Source organism: Ambystoma mexicanum, chromosome 8, assembly GCF_040938575.1.
Source record: "Ambystoma mexicanum isolate Mex_15411 chromosome 8, UKY_AmexF1_1, whole genome shotgun sequence".
Taxonomy (NCBI): Eukaryota; Metazoa; Chordata; class Amphibia; order Caudata; family Ambystomatidae; genus Ambystoma; species Ambystoma mexicanum.
Genome location: NC_090929.1, coordinates 1,476,045,270 through 1,476,060,269, shown reverse-complemented (window position 1 = coordinate 1,476,060,269; position 15,000 = coordinate 1,476,045,270).

Sequence of the window (15,000 nt, the reverse complement as noted above, 5' to 3'; positions counted from 1 at the left end):
AATTGTTAGTTGAGTTAGATAATTCTTGAACTTCAGCATAATCATTAAACTTGATTCTTTTAGAAAAAAGGGATTTCAGCGACTTCCTTTCTCAAAGTTTTTACTCGGGTACTTGTGTTCAAATCACACAATATATTAGGCGCTCAGGTGGTCCATTAGCCTGCAAGGGCTAGACTTCACCATAGAGCATAGACCAGGGAAGAGTCACGATAATGCAGATGGCCTTTCCAGAAGGTATATTGACCATCTGGATGAGGGTGTCTATCTCGTGGGAGATTATGCACCCTAACATAAGTATGGGGGGGGTGACTGTGATGCTGGAAATGCATCGGAGGGAGAGGGCCTCCGCATCCTTGTCCTTTACTGCTTTTTATTGTGTGTTCTGTCATTTTTCCCGCGCAGGAGTTCATGTGGGACTCATAGTGGTGCAGCTCTCTCTTTTGGTTTGGTGTACAGACCCATGGGATAACCTTATGGCACCCATGTGTGGGGGTACAACCCTGTGCCCCTAGTGTATGTTTTGGGCACCTGTGTGTGGCCCACAGAGCAGGGTATGGGCTGGTGGCAGCTCCATGCTGAATTTGACAGGTGCTCTGAGTATCCTCCATTTTGGCCCTGCCATTGGAATCTGTTGATTCCTGATAGGAAACTAGATCCCCCCGTGGCCTCTTGCCTGTTACCTTGTTTTCCCAAAGTCCTGGGAAGCCCTGACTCTGTCCCTTCCCCCTGACCGGCTGTTGGGTGGAAGTTCCATATATGGTGTTGTTGTGAAGTCCGGGCCAGACTGGCTGGAGCCTTCCCAGTGACTGTATGTTGTGGGTACACCCTGTGGGTGGGACCTGGGTGAATGGAGTGTGTGACGAATATGCATTCTGTGTTGTGGGTGTCTAGAATCTGGTGGTTGACACAATGACTGAGACAGCCTTTCCCAAAACTGGTATGAATGCAGTGTGGAGTGTTGAATGGCTGGGTACTTGTGCCAATACACGTAACTTGTTGTGAGTGTCTGGAGAGGAGTGAATAGCCTGAATGCACTATGGACCTGATTGGATGCCTGCCTGCATGAATGCCCTTCTGACCGATTGGTTGCCTGAGTGTGACCGAGCAGAATGAATGGGAGATCAACTAGTATATACGGGGGACTCTCACTGCTAGAATTTGTGTTCAGAAGCTGAAGAGTAACTGGAGTGAAACTGAAGCTTTACCTTGAAGCTCTGCTGGAAGAGAAGAATTGCTTTTGCTCTCCTTCACAATCTGAAAGCTGCTGTGTCTCCAAGAACTGACCCAGAGAGGACCTGGTAAGGCGCCCTCTTCCTGAGCTACGAGGGACTATCGTGCACCAGCTGATCTTTGCCAAAGCTCCCTGGTAGACAGACCTATGACAGGCTGCCGACTGGAGATGGGGACTGCTGCGGAATCCCAAAGAGAAGCGCCCGGACTATTGTCCGCCACTGTCGACGACCGCCGTTGCCGACTGGAGCTGCCGTGCTCCCATTTGCCTAAGAACTTAATCAGTCAAGGACGCTCTCGTCTGCATCGCCGCCCGCTTTATCCTGCTGGAGAAGACCCGACCGTCGACGCGCCAAGGAGCATCCGCTGGTGGGTTTCCCGCCACCTAAAGACCACACAGACACCGACGACTCGACGCCCTTGCTGGGCCACAGTTCTTCAACATCTCTTTGCGGTCCACAACTACCATCACCAAGGTGCCCCGCACGCCTCTTCCTTGCAGGACGCTAACGCTCCGTCATCGACGAGCACCGCTAGGAACGAAGTTGCCACTCCCCTGTTCTCCGTCGACCCGTGACTCCTGCCTTAAAGGGAGGGCACTCAAGAAGGGCCGTCGATTCCCCGACAATGAATGCTACAGTTCCAGGTACATTGGGGCTGTAGAACTATTGTAGAGGGAAATAAGACTCGTAGAACAATATATGGACTTGGCTTGTGATATATCTTGCTTTACAGGTTGCCCAGGTGGGGGGATCTCCACACAGAACTGTGCCTAGTTGGTAGGGGCCAGTATTCTGCCAATTGTTCAACCATCTTGCTTTCCTTCCTCTCTCTACTGCTGGTTTCCTCTTTATTGATCTGTGTGACATTTTGACACTGATGCACTTTAATGGGATCTAATAATATTTGTGGTACCACTTTAGAACTGTATATATTTACCATTGTTGATTTTCTGAGCACAAAGTGAGTTATTGTGATAGTGTACATAACCTTGAATATTAATTATATAAAGACTGTGTTTTACCTAATACAGTGTGTGGACATTCCTTTGTGGGGCTTGGGGACTACACTGTACTTAAAAACCAGCCTGCATCACCTCCTGAGAAGCTAGGCCTTGATTGCTCAACCATAGCTACCGAATAGAGAATCTTGGCTGGGATCCTCTGTGCCTCTCCTCTACCATATAGAGAGCAGAAGTACAGACACCCCCCTCCAGTATTTATAGTATTTACTTACCGTAAGCCTTGGTGATTTCTGTAAAGATTTTGGGTGTTTTTATGATTGGGAGTCCTCTCATCCAGTTCACCCAGGCCCACTGCTGGAATCCTCCTAGGGTGGCCCTAACTAACTTTAAACTGAAATACTTGTTTGAACAGTCCTCCTCCGGAACACTGACTTTTTCAGCAACTGAACCCTATCTCACCCTGTCTGCAGCTGGCTCCTAGACCACTAGGGTCACTCTTCTGCCTGTGAGCGAACTCATGCAATAGATGAGGGAAGGACTGGATAAGTAAAGGGTTCTATCTCGAAAAGAATAACAAGTGTTTAAAAGTGTACCTACTTGTCAAAGAGTTAGTTTGTAACTGCAAGTCTGAGAGTGAACCATTACAGAAGTTCTTACTTACCTTGAATGTGTGTTGTGCCATTCTGATAAGTATATATAAGGTTAATGCACCTACCTGTGAATTGGTTGTGCCTCTTTCCCAAAAGTAATGCTGCTGGCTTCACTAACTATTTCTTCCAGATAATAGGTGTTTAGGTTTCCCAACTAGATCTTGCTTCCCCTGACTTGCTGTTAGCCTGTCTATAATAAGTCTGCCTTAGGTTATACTTACCTTTAAGTTGCTGGTAGCTCCTTTAAAACATATATGGGGTTTACTTACCTTGAATTGCTGTGTGCAATCCTAAAATAAGTTTGAGAGTTATTGTTTACCTCAATATATATTCCACTGATCTGTAAAGCAACTGTAATAGTATATTACAACATTAGGTTTTACCTGCCTAGAATAGCTGTGTGCCATTCTTAAAACATGCTATGTAGGTGTAGCTGACCTAAATTAGTCTAAAGAGATATTGTTTATCCTAGTCTGTCTTCCACTGAGCTGAAAAGTAACTGTAATTGTATATTACACCAAAAGGGATTACTCCCCTAGTATAACTGAGATATCTAAAAGTAGTTATAGGTGTATACTGTTTCTTGAATCTGTGTTCCACTATTCAGAAAAGTATCCTGGTAACAGGGTTGGTTGATTGTGTGATTGCTTTGCTGAGCGTCACTGCATAACTCACAGGGTCTACTACCATTGACTTACTGTAACCTAATCAGGCAGTAACATATGGTTTTACTCCCCATGAATAGATGTAGCCTATACTAAATGTGTATGATATGATCTGGCATCCCTAGAATTACTATTAGGTATTCTGAAGAAGGTGTATGCTTTGGTCTGTGTACCTCCAAGCATTGTGTTGTGTTTTTATAATGTGGGTATGACTCTATGATCAGTACTTACCCCAAGACTTAGCTTGGCCTACTTGTATTTATAAGAAACCTTTATTTTTTATAATGCTTCTGGTTGTATTATTTCTATTGAATCTTTGGTGTGCTACAGGTTCTTTGTACCTTCCTACAGCCCTCTCTCCCTCCGAAAATAAGCCCGGCCGCTCTGTCTACGCTACCATATACTCAGGTGGTACAGACTTATACTAAGAGTGGAGTCTTGTACTGTCTCAGTTGAATGGTTTTACTAAGCCCTTAGTTGGACTTCAGAGAAACTGTCCTAACAGATACCATTAAACTGTATGATTTAACAGCAGGCCAGTTCATCTGGAGGTCCGGTGCAAAGTTGGCTACGTGGATCTACTTTTCAGGCTTTAGAGGTTGGCAAAATACATACCATGGGGAGGGTTCATAACCATAGATTAAAGAATTTCGAGTAGTGCAGGGAAAGGAGTGCACTCACACGGCATCCCTCACTCTGGGCACTCGTTACCTCCTACATGCAAACAAACATCCTGAACAACATGCCATGAAGATAGGAAAGATAGACACATTACAACAAAGCATTAATTGTAGCACAATGAAATCAAGGGCCACTTTATGTGCTTTGGTCAAACATTTCTATGCAATACACAAGCTTTTAGGCACAAGGATTTTGTCAAGTGACCAAGGACACCGATATGTAATGTCTTGGGATGATCGTAACAGAGACAACGGCAGAAAATAACATGCAATAACTTCAACTTGCGTAAAGAAAAATAGCCCGAAAATGGATGCTTATTTTACTCTAAATGCTTTTTGGAGGTTTTTGTCTGCATTGTGAATGGGTAAAGCAAACATCATTTTTGTTATGTGGCTATATGGGCCTACATTGCTGCAGCCAGCCTGGTTATGTTTTCTTCCTGTGGCATGACATTTTTTACTGGGTATGAAGGGTAAACCAAACATGTGTGTTATTACTTGGCATTACTGGCCTACAATGGTGCAGCTAGTCTGGATATATATGTCTGTGACATGGCTTGTTTTACTGGCAAAGCCAACAGCAGCCTGTTCTCGTATGGTAATTCTGGCATGTTTTGGTGCAGCCTGCTGGATATGTATGGGTAGAGCCAGCATTAAATTGTTTTTTAAACTGGCATAGATTGTGGGCAAGATCATCGTAAAAATAAGCTGGAAAATGCTTTGTGCGTTGTTGGTGATTGGCATCTATTGAATTTGTTCATGTTAACCTACAAAACCAAATGTAAACTGTGTGGCTCTTAACCCATTTTCCAAAGAACGTATTCTGCAAAATACACTCTTTCAACCCATTATTTTAAAAAATGTCTCAGGGGAGAACCCCTCAATACCCCTTTGGTTGTTTGGGGTTCCCTCGCTATGCTCGTTCATTTACACATTTTCATGGGAAGGATTTGCACCCCAGCAATTTCATTCTGGCACAGATTCTGACACATGCCAAACGTGCATGAAGCTGCAATATATCCCTGTAAAGCTCCTTAAATTAGTACTATTTAGGAGCTTACTGTCGTTGTGTTATAGTTGAATGACCACCTTTTAGATAGAAAACACCAGTAAAACTCAAACTTCGCAGGAAACGTTTTTTTTACAAAGGATTACTTTTTTGCACGGAAAGTATTGATTTGTCTGATGGTTTTTATACAAGCATTATTCAGGTTGGGAATATCATTAACAATAGCCGTGTTATGTCATGCATTTGCCAACATATACTGGGGTAGGTTCTGTCGCATGCCAGACTTGCATGAACCAGCAACATATCACCCTAATGGAGTCCTATTTCTATTTCGATGTTTACTGCTGTACTGTTATGAGTTCATAGCAGACCTGTGGTGGGAAAACACCAGTAAAACACAATCGCTGCAGGAAATGTTTTTTTAAAGGATCACGTTCTTGCCAGTTGAAAACAAAGAGTACATTTTGCGTTTTAAATGCAACAAATTGTCTCAACGATTGCAAGCTATTTACCCTGTAACAGTATGCCATGTTCCCTTTAAACATCTGTTTGCAGGGAAGGCTTTGGCCTTTTCAACCTGCTGTTTGCAGGACTGGAACTGTAAGTGTCTTGCAATAATCCAAACTTAAAACCCAAACTTCTTAAAGGTTCAGGCGATGCATTGACCAAAATGTAACCTGTAAATTAAGTTGATTCTGGTTCTGTTGATCATTTTTCAACCAAGCCTAAATAGCACCAACAGCTTACTGTACTAGGGGAATATGTGCCATTATACACTCCACATGGCCAATGGCATTGCAAGTGTACTTGTCTACTACAGGGGCGTATTGGACTTCAGAAGCCCCACATGGCACCATTTAACCTGGTTACAAAAACTAGCAGGGCCCATGTTTGGCAACGTTGTGGGGCCAAAGAAGCTCTAGTTGATTATTTTCATCTGTACATGGCACCAACCGGGCCCCTGTCTTTACTAGAACACGGTGCACATGGGTTTTAGTTAGAGTGCGTTCTCAGTACAACTCTTTATCCGTGTACTGGTGTCCTGGGGCCGTATACCGCCTATTTACACAAGAACAGCACTTCGCCAGTTCCTCTGTCTATAGCAGGAGACTGCAGGGCTTTCTGTGCTAAATGTGCAATGTGCAATATAGCCAGCGGTGCACGTATATTAAGCAGTGCCTATAGTGAGCAGGAACAAAATGGCTCTTACTCAATAGGTGCCCCTTTAGCAGCCCTTCTGGTGTACCGGACTAGTTAGCACCTGTAAAGTCTGGGTGACACTGGCAAGGACCAGATCATTTGATAACATGACAATGTAAATCTGAATGTTTTGCAGTGCCCCAGAAAATACGAGTAACACGTTTACACGCCGATCTGAAATAGCAAAAGGTTGTTCAATTGCCTATACATATATTTTTTTATTTTATTATATTTTAAATTGTGCTGAAATAAATGTTGCCTTTTTGTTTCCTTGGTTTGAAAATTGTATGATCTTTGCATAACAAAGCATATCTGCAACTGGCCTCGGATTCCGTATCTACACGATGAGTGCGGTGTTGTTTACAGTCTCCATCGCCCACCTTCTTGCAGTGCTCCAGAGTAAAAGCTCAGGACTCTTTGTTCAAGCGATGCCTGTCGGTGCCTCAAAAAGTGATTGAAAGTACAATGAATCGCATATGACTAGTGTTGCGCCACGTTCGAGAGAGACTTCGCGATCATGATTAGCAAATATAGCCGGACATATTGTTACATGTTGGTATTTTGTTCATTGAAGGACTTTACCTGTTGAGCAACTGGCAACGTCCAAGCACCACACGGGCCTCATTACAAGTTTGGCGGTAGCCTTGCCGGTAAAACTGGCAGGCTGCCGCCAAACTGGCAAATTTTTCAGGCCCCTGGGAATAGGGAAATACAGGGCCATTACATCCCTGGCGGACCCTGTATTTCCTCATTGCCAGGGGCCGTAAACATTTACTCCGCATTCCCATTGGGGAGACCGGTAGCACCGGCACCATTAAGAATGGTGCCGCTGCCTGTAGGGAATGTCTGCTCGCGAGTGCTGGTACGCCCGCCAGGTCAGACCTGGTGGCCGGGAAGGCACCTGTGAGCAGGTCTCCTTAGTTTGCCGATCCAGTGACAACGGTACCGGCAATCTTACCGGTACCGTTGTTACCGGACCGACAAACTTATAATGAGGCCCAATGTCTGCCTACTGGAGCCACACAGTTGCAAGTAAGGATGTGTTTGAACATCTGTGGGTTGAAAGTACATCTAACTAATATTCCCTGATTTTCAAATTTCAGCCATTCACTTGCCACATCCGGATCATTGACCCAACTTGTGAGTTGCCACTGCCCACCTCGCTCCCACCCTTTTTAGTGGGCATTTCTGCTCTGTTCGACTCTTACCCAGTGCCAATTGCATACCCTGCACCCTGTGTTCGGGCAGTTTGGAGCTCTTTGTTACATTGTCTGCCACCTCCACGTTCTCATCATGGATCCCATCGTCAATGATTCCCTAAATCCTGCTCTCTTTTGTCTTTTTTCTCCCTCAGCTGCCCAAGCCGTATCCATCTGCATCTTTCCTGAGTTCCCATTGTTCTTGGGTCAGGAATGGTCGGTGATTGTTCTGGCTGCGTTTGGATCCCATTGGTTCTTGGATCTTGAATCTCCACCACACCCCCTTTTTCCTGTGGCAAAGGACGTGGACATGCTTTTTATAATGCCAAGCCCAGCCCTGCCCTGCCTAGCTCAGCCCAGCCACCTGATTGACGATCTCCGCCTTAGCGGTTGTCTCCTTTTTTCAGCTGTTTCCATCCGACTGGATCTCTGCCAATTTCCCCTTCTCACTGTCCCCTGTTCTTTTCTTCAGCACCCTGTGCTTCTGGCAGGCATTTCTGAGCCTCTGCCCAGACCAAGTGGTTGAGCCCCCTTCCTCTCCCCACTTATTCTTCCCTTGTCTACTGGATGGATGTGGCCTTGACGTCCTCAGCCCGCTGATCATCTGATTCGTCTTTCCAGCACTCTCCTCCTTTGCTATGTTTCTGCATTCTTACCAGCTGTTTGTCTTCCTGTTTAAACTTTCCAAAGCACGGCCCACTCCTCTGCGTAATCTACTCTATGTGCTGCCATTGCACCTCATGCCCACCTTTTCCCTCCCTTCCCTTTCTTCTTCCTGGTGAGTATTCATGGTTTCTCCTGATCTCGTCCTTAGTTCCTTCTAGCCCACCTCGGTCTCGCTCTTCTCAACTCTTTGCCCTGGTTCCTCTTTCCATCCCCCTTCTGCTACCCAGGTTTGGCTTCCCACTTGCTGATATTTTACCATCTGGCAACCATGGTGGCTGTACTGGTCTGCAAACTACTAAGTGGTCTGCCCTCCATATGTTGGATCTTGCACAGAAGCTATTTGGTACTGCTACTTTATCCACTTGCCCTCTACTGGGAATTCAGTTATGCCACAGAGGCAATGTTTGGGAGTTTTTTGCCTGAGGAGTGGGGAGGCTTAATTGATGTGGGACTCAGTGCTACCACTGCGCCGCTCCTCTCCCACACGGGATCACAAATTCCACCTTGCACATCAGGAATTCCTCGCTCTCACGCCATCCATTACTGCTATAGGTGAGTGCTCGAGCCCCATGCATGAACCATACCTCATCCTATTCACAGGCTCCCCATTTCTCACTTCATCCCACTCTCTCCATGCTCTCTCTCCGGGTGGGGTGGGTGGACGCGTGGATATGACCTGGGACCCATGCTGACTTCTAGAAGGGGACTTTGGACCTTGATTTTTCTTTTCCCCGGGGACTCTATCTGGCCCTAATGAGATCATCCCCATTTTGAGGATTTTACACATGGTCTGGAGTTTGTATGCGGACATGACTAAGTTCTGTTGGGGAGAAGTTGGACCCCCACGAGGGCTTCTGGGTGTCCGAGCTATGGGAGACTCCAACACCTCCCATTTAGCACAAGGAAATGTAGCAGAGTCCCAAGCAGGCAGCAACATGTTCCAAACTGCGTTTATTTCTGGGCAGCAAAAAAAACACAAAAAAAAAAAAACAACACACTGAGAGCTTCGTGCACAGCGAAAACCCAGGCTCTGTCTCCTCCGGGGCTGGCTTGCAAGCCAGCTTTGTAACACACTGCAGGCTGACCTCACAGAATTGGACCAGCTCCCAGAAACATAGCTCATCCTGCTATTGGCTGCTAAGTGATAGGTTAGCTATGTAGCCCTTATAGGAAGCCTGATCATTGGACATTAGGACTTTTGCGTCAGTGGGTTGGTTTAGCTGCGCCACCCCCATTACCTAATTCTAAAATTAGGTAATGGGGGTGAATTCATCACTTTTAGCTGAAACAGGCTTTTCACCCCTGGGCTCTCAGTGTTCATTGGTCAGAGCTGAGCCATTCTTGTTACAATTATGTTTCAAATGATGGGTGAGTCTTGCGAAAATGTCTTTAGAAAGGAATCTTATCTTACTGTAAGACCTTGGCTGCTGCTGGATTTGCGAGGAGCATTGCTGAAGTCAGCATGAATCCCCACTGCGGCTGGTGTTCAGTGAGACAAATGCACTTGGCTGTAATTTTCCGGAAACATGGCTTTACACTGTGCAATTAGATCAGGTTAATTCATATAGGCATCTGCAAGCCTTTAAACAGGGATACTTGTGTTTTGTAGATTCTGGTATTGCTGCATTGATAGCATGTAGGTTGCGATGTTGGTGAAGTGGGTGTCTTTCTGCATATTTGTCACCCATGGGTGCGCTGTGGCCTGGTTCAAATGATAAGTGCGCTCCTTGTTCTTCCTGCTGTTCCTTCTGTTTATGCGCCTGGGGTGAGGGGCAATGGTTTGATCTTGATTTTCCCTCTTCAGTTCATTGATTTGCATTTACGCAATCATGTTACTCTACATTTCAAATTTGTATACGTCAAATGTGACACCATGAGAGATACATTTTCTCTCTTTACCTTGCTATCTCTTTTTTCAGAACCTCTTTATTTTCTCCTCTTTTTTCTATATCACAGGGTCCTGCTATCTACTGCCCTGATGAAGGTGGATTTTTTCCTTCTGATTTGAAGAGAGAACTCCATCTATTTACAACCGCTGAAACGCATTGCTGCTAAGAGGGGAAGGAAGGTCCATCATAGACTATTGCATCTATTTTTTGGACCTCGGACCATTGACAGTCCTACCTCCAGAAGGAACACCCTCCGAGGTTCCTCCTGATTTCTCTCTCCCCCCACTGCGTTGGCAAACTTGGGAATAATGTCAACTCTGGGGTTACATTTAGACTCGATACAAGGATGTACTTTCTATATATGCAAAATGGTTCTCTTTGGTTTAAACACTGAATTGATCTCAAAAAGAAGGTTTTTTAACCTAATAGATGAACTGAGCATGTTAATAATTTATACTTTTTTGAATGCTTCATTTTTTTCATTCTCTCCCTAACCCTTCTCCATTTTTTTTTATTTTAGGGATTTTAGATTTACTTTCACAAATGTGGAATTAATTGTTAACCAAATTAGCCCCCTTATGTTGGGCTTCACTGTGTGCAAATTCTCTGCTCACTTTCACATCTTCTGTAACTGTAACATGTTTAATGTTGTTGATTGTTTTTTTAGTGTTTTTTTATACTGGTATTTTCAATAATATCATTCTGTTATTTCAAAACTTGGAACTCATAAGGTGTCTTCTTTGTTCTATGTAATTGTATGTAGAGATTATAACCTATTTGGTTAAATGGGATTGAACCCAGGGATTTTTTATAAATAATTCTAACCTAAAAGGGCCAATCCTCGATGCACCGGTACTCTCTTTGCTGACACTAGTTATTTCCGCCCCATACTGTTGCGTCCCCCAAGGGGCATACCATTTCCAGTGGATAGTGGCCCCTTTTTGTTTGCATGGGACTCAGTGCGACAGTATAGTCTGTATGGATTGTGATGGGTGCATTGCATGTACACATGCAATTGGTGCATGCAATGTGACTTGATATTGTGGTATCCTGCATGCTGTGTGTTGGTTGCTGTTGTTGAAATGCCTGGTAGAGTGTAGAGTGTGTGTGGCTGGGAGTTCCGAAGGTGTTGTTACAGAGGAACTCTGCATGGGACTGTGAGCTATGAAGATGTTTACTCCCTGTGTTCCTATCTTGGCCTAATACTGGAACTGAAGAATAAAGTACTTACCTTCTTTTATAGTTACTGTCTTCTGCCTGGTTCCTGTGTTGAGTCCCTATGTCGAATGCTTCAGATATGTACATTTTCAGACGATCTGCTAACAGCACTTGACGCACCGGGAGAGCATGGTGTTGTACTATCATCACTCTCATGGTCCAACTTTCTTTTCAGAGTTTTCTCCCCGATTGCTCGATGGAGGTGAAGCATCGAAGTACACGCAGGTAGGGCACATGTCTTGGTGCCCACCTGTGCCAGGGGATTCGCAGAACTGCAGTACAATGCAGTTGGAGGAGTCAAATCCACTGCCAGGTGTGGGATGATGAAAACCCCTCAGGTCACCAACTTTATGTTCAAAGAGTTTTATTTATTTGATTGTTTATTTATTTATGGGGCCAGTTTTATAATGTTCTAACTTGTGGTGGTGATACTTCAAAGCATGTGGGGAAACACCAAACCAAAGGTTCATAAAAGCACCTAAAACATATTGGGTGAAAGAGTCATTGGCCACTTTCATGGGACAACCCAAGAGGGAGCAGTCTACCACTGATTTTGGAAATGCCTACTCCTATCGGGTCCAGTAGAGAAATGTTGGAGTAGATCCCTGGCTCATTTTTATTTTCAGTGTTTTGTGGGCCCAGTGTAGTACAATAGAAAGTGTGTGAGTACAAAAAAAAGGTGTGACATATGTACAAGCAAAGGAATCCTGGAATGCGGTTACACGCCCAAGTAGCCTGCTGAGTTACAACCGATATCAGAGATATGAGCGGACATTTAGGTTACGTAGTGTTGTATATGCTTTTGCCAAGGCACCATAGCTTGCAGAAATTCTGGTGCTTGCAGGTTATTCATTTTTCTACAAATACAAACAATTGGACATAGGAACAAGTCAGATCACTTTTTACATGGCAAAGGTAGGAAAACACAAGGTTATCAGGTAATGGCCAAATGTGGCTTGCAGACAGAAGTGTTAATAATAGAGTTGAAGTTTGTGAGAGTCAAGCATAGGAGTTATTGGGGAGAGTGAGGGTAATTTGGTTAAGGTACACAGGAATTTCTGAGTCAGATCTTCTCTTCATATGGCCAGATTTCCACTTTCCTTTTGATTCTCTTGAGGGTATATTTTGGTTGAGGTTTGTGAGGAGGCTGATCCAGAAAGTCCTGCTCAATACCGCGAGAGATCTCCCTCCGGGTTTCAGTCTTTTGAACCTGGGTGTAGTTAGGTTATTAGCCTGTGATGATCTTGCTTAAGTCAGCATGCTCTCTCTTAACACCAGATGGTTGAAGTTTGTTCTTTAGATCGGATGAAGCCTAATAATTCCTTGGCGAACAGATTAATGGGAGCGTGATGATTTGTTGATTTTATGTGCTGCTCTAGTAATAATCTTCAGCAGCACCACACATTTATTTATTTAGGTACAGAACACGCCTTGTTGCAGATGCCTACCCTGTTAATTAAGTGCATTCTAAAGCTCCCCTTAAGGGCTTTGCTACAGATGAAATAAAAATGGAAATAAAAACAACTACTGAGTCTCATCCACAAAATCACTGAATGGGCAATGAGTGGCCTTGCCACAGTGAGAGAGATGAGTACTCATCGAGCATAGACACAATGCCCCCCCCTTCCTTAGCTCCTTAGCTTCACTTGGCACCAACCCTGGAACATCCATCTCCCCCATAACCTACCACTGCCTCTCTCACCACCCTACCCTCACCCTCTCCAACATCCCTCTCCTGAACCATGTAATTCCCTCATTCCACTATGACCTACATCTCCTATCTCCCCATCTTGCCATCACCCTACTGACCGTTCATTCTATTGACTTTCATCTGCACCAATGTACTTATCCCTACCTATTTCAATCCTTTTGGCCACCACTTACTTCATTACCCATCATCTTATCTGCTCAACCCACCGCCCATCATATCACCCATCCATCATTTTGCATTTTACTCCCACCAATTGCTCCCATGCCCTGCCTATCTTCACATACGTCGTTCTTATCCAGTGCTATCCACTTCACGCTTCCCACACTGGGATAGCTACTTCTAACTTCTCCAAGCACGCTGGTGGGTGGTCACGCTATAGCGCCAACTTTAGAAGTATGTGAGGCCACAGCGCATTCCGTGGTCTTAAATGCTGCGGAACCGTGGGGCCATTTATGTCTGCACTTACCCCTGCACATGCCACTAGCTGGCCCCACTTTTACCTCTTGTTCTTATTTATTTATTTTATTAATTTTATTTTATTGTATTTATTTTATTGTTGACCCTATGTACTGCACTGCGCCTTCCCCCTTACCCCTGCACTTTTCCCTTAACCCCCTCTCCTGCACTTGCGCGATCTCAATGTCACCTGGCCTAGTAAGATCGTTGTCTTTGTCCCGCATCTCTTCCACCCTCCCTTGCCTCGTTGCGCCTTGAAACACTTGTGCATAGGCACGTTATAAATGCCATGTCATATCATATAATGGTACTATCATCAGTTAATGAGGCCTAGGACAAGTCATTTCTTGATTCAGACTTTGGAAGTCTCCCCGTTTTACGAAATATAAAGAATCATTGAGAGAGGTTCTTCTGGGATGATATCTTGTCTTAGATCAAGTACATAAAAAGACACATTTCCGTCTTGTATGGGACAACACACATGTGGCAGGAGAGTAGTCAGCCATTGTGTTTTAGAACTGCCCACCACAGTCAGGTCCGGTGGAGAAATGTTGGAGTAGTTCCCCGGCTCATTCTTATTTGAATACACATGCTTTGTGGGCCCAGAAGGGTATCTGGACCAGACCTTGTCTCTTTTACACTAGAACCTTATGTATTAGGTTGTATCAAAGGACCCTAGATGTGACTGTTTTCACTTCTAATTGGAATCAGGGGAACTCAGATAAACGTGTGGGAATTGTTTGCATATGGAGACGAGAAGGACATGGTTACATCTGTATTTCGAGTTGTTTAGTGTAAGATCTCTGGAAGATGCTTTATTGGTCTGCAAATCCACTATGCCTAAGTGTGTAGTTTTTGCAATGTCCAACTATCTAGGTAAATCATGGCATTGTAGAACAAGCAGGTGAAATGCCAATACTTTGGACTTTTGTGTAGGCATGGGAAAGATACTTGTCAGGAACTTCCGTAGTGGTATTAACTGGCCATTGATAGTAGCAGGTGTAACATTGTGTGCATACCTGGGCATCTTATAGCAATGCCTGGCAAATGCCTAATACATATACACAAGCCAAATCTGTTGGCTTTTCCAATGCTTGTGTTTTACAGGACTTATAAATAGAGTGGCTGAAGGCAGGCCTGGTTAAGACATTTGTATTACACCATTAGCAAGCTAACAGTTCTAATTAAGTCGTCAACTCTCACAAGACTGCTTTGAAAAAACACTGGCAGGCACTGGGGGTCCTTACAGTTTACCCAGTTCAGAAAAAGGGCTGGTAAAATTGCAGGTAATTCCGCCTCCGGATTTACCTCCAGCCCTGATCTGCTGGTAAATCAGGCCCCCACCAGCAAAGAAATGCAGAAATTACTGGCACCGGTATTACCAGTGCCGATAATTGTGGCAAGCCCCTCTGGAATGGGGATTTACTGGCATTTCTGCCACCTGGACTATTCCGGCAATACCG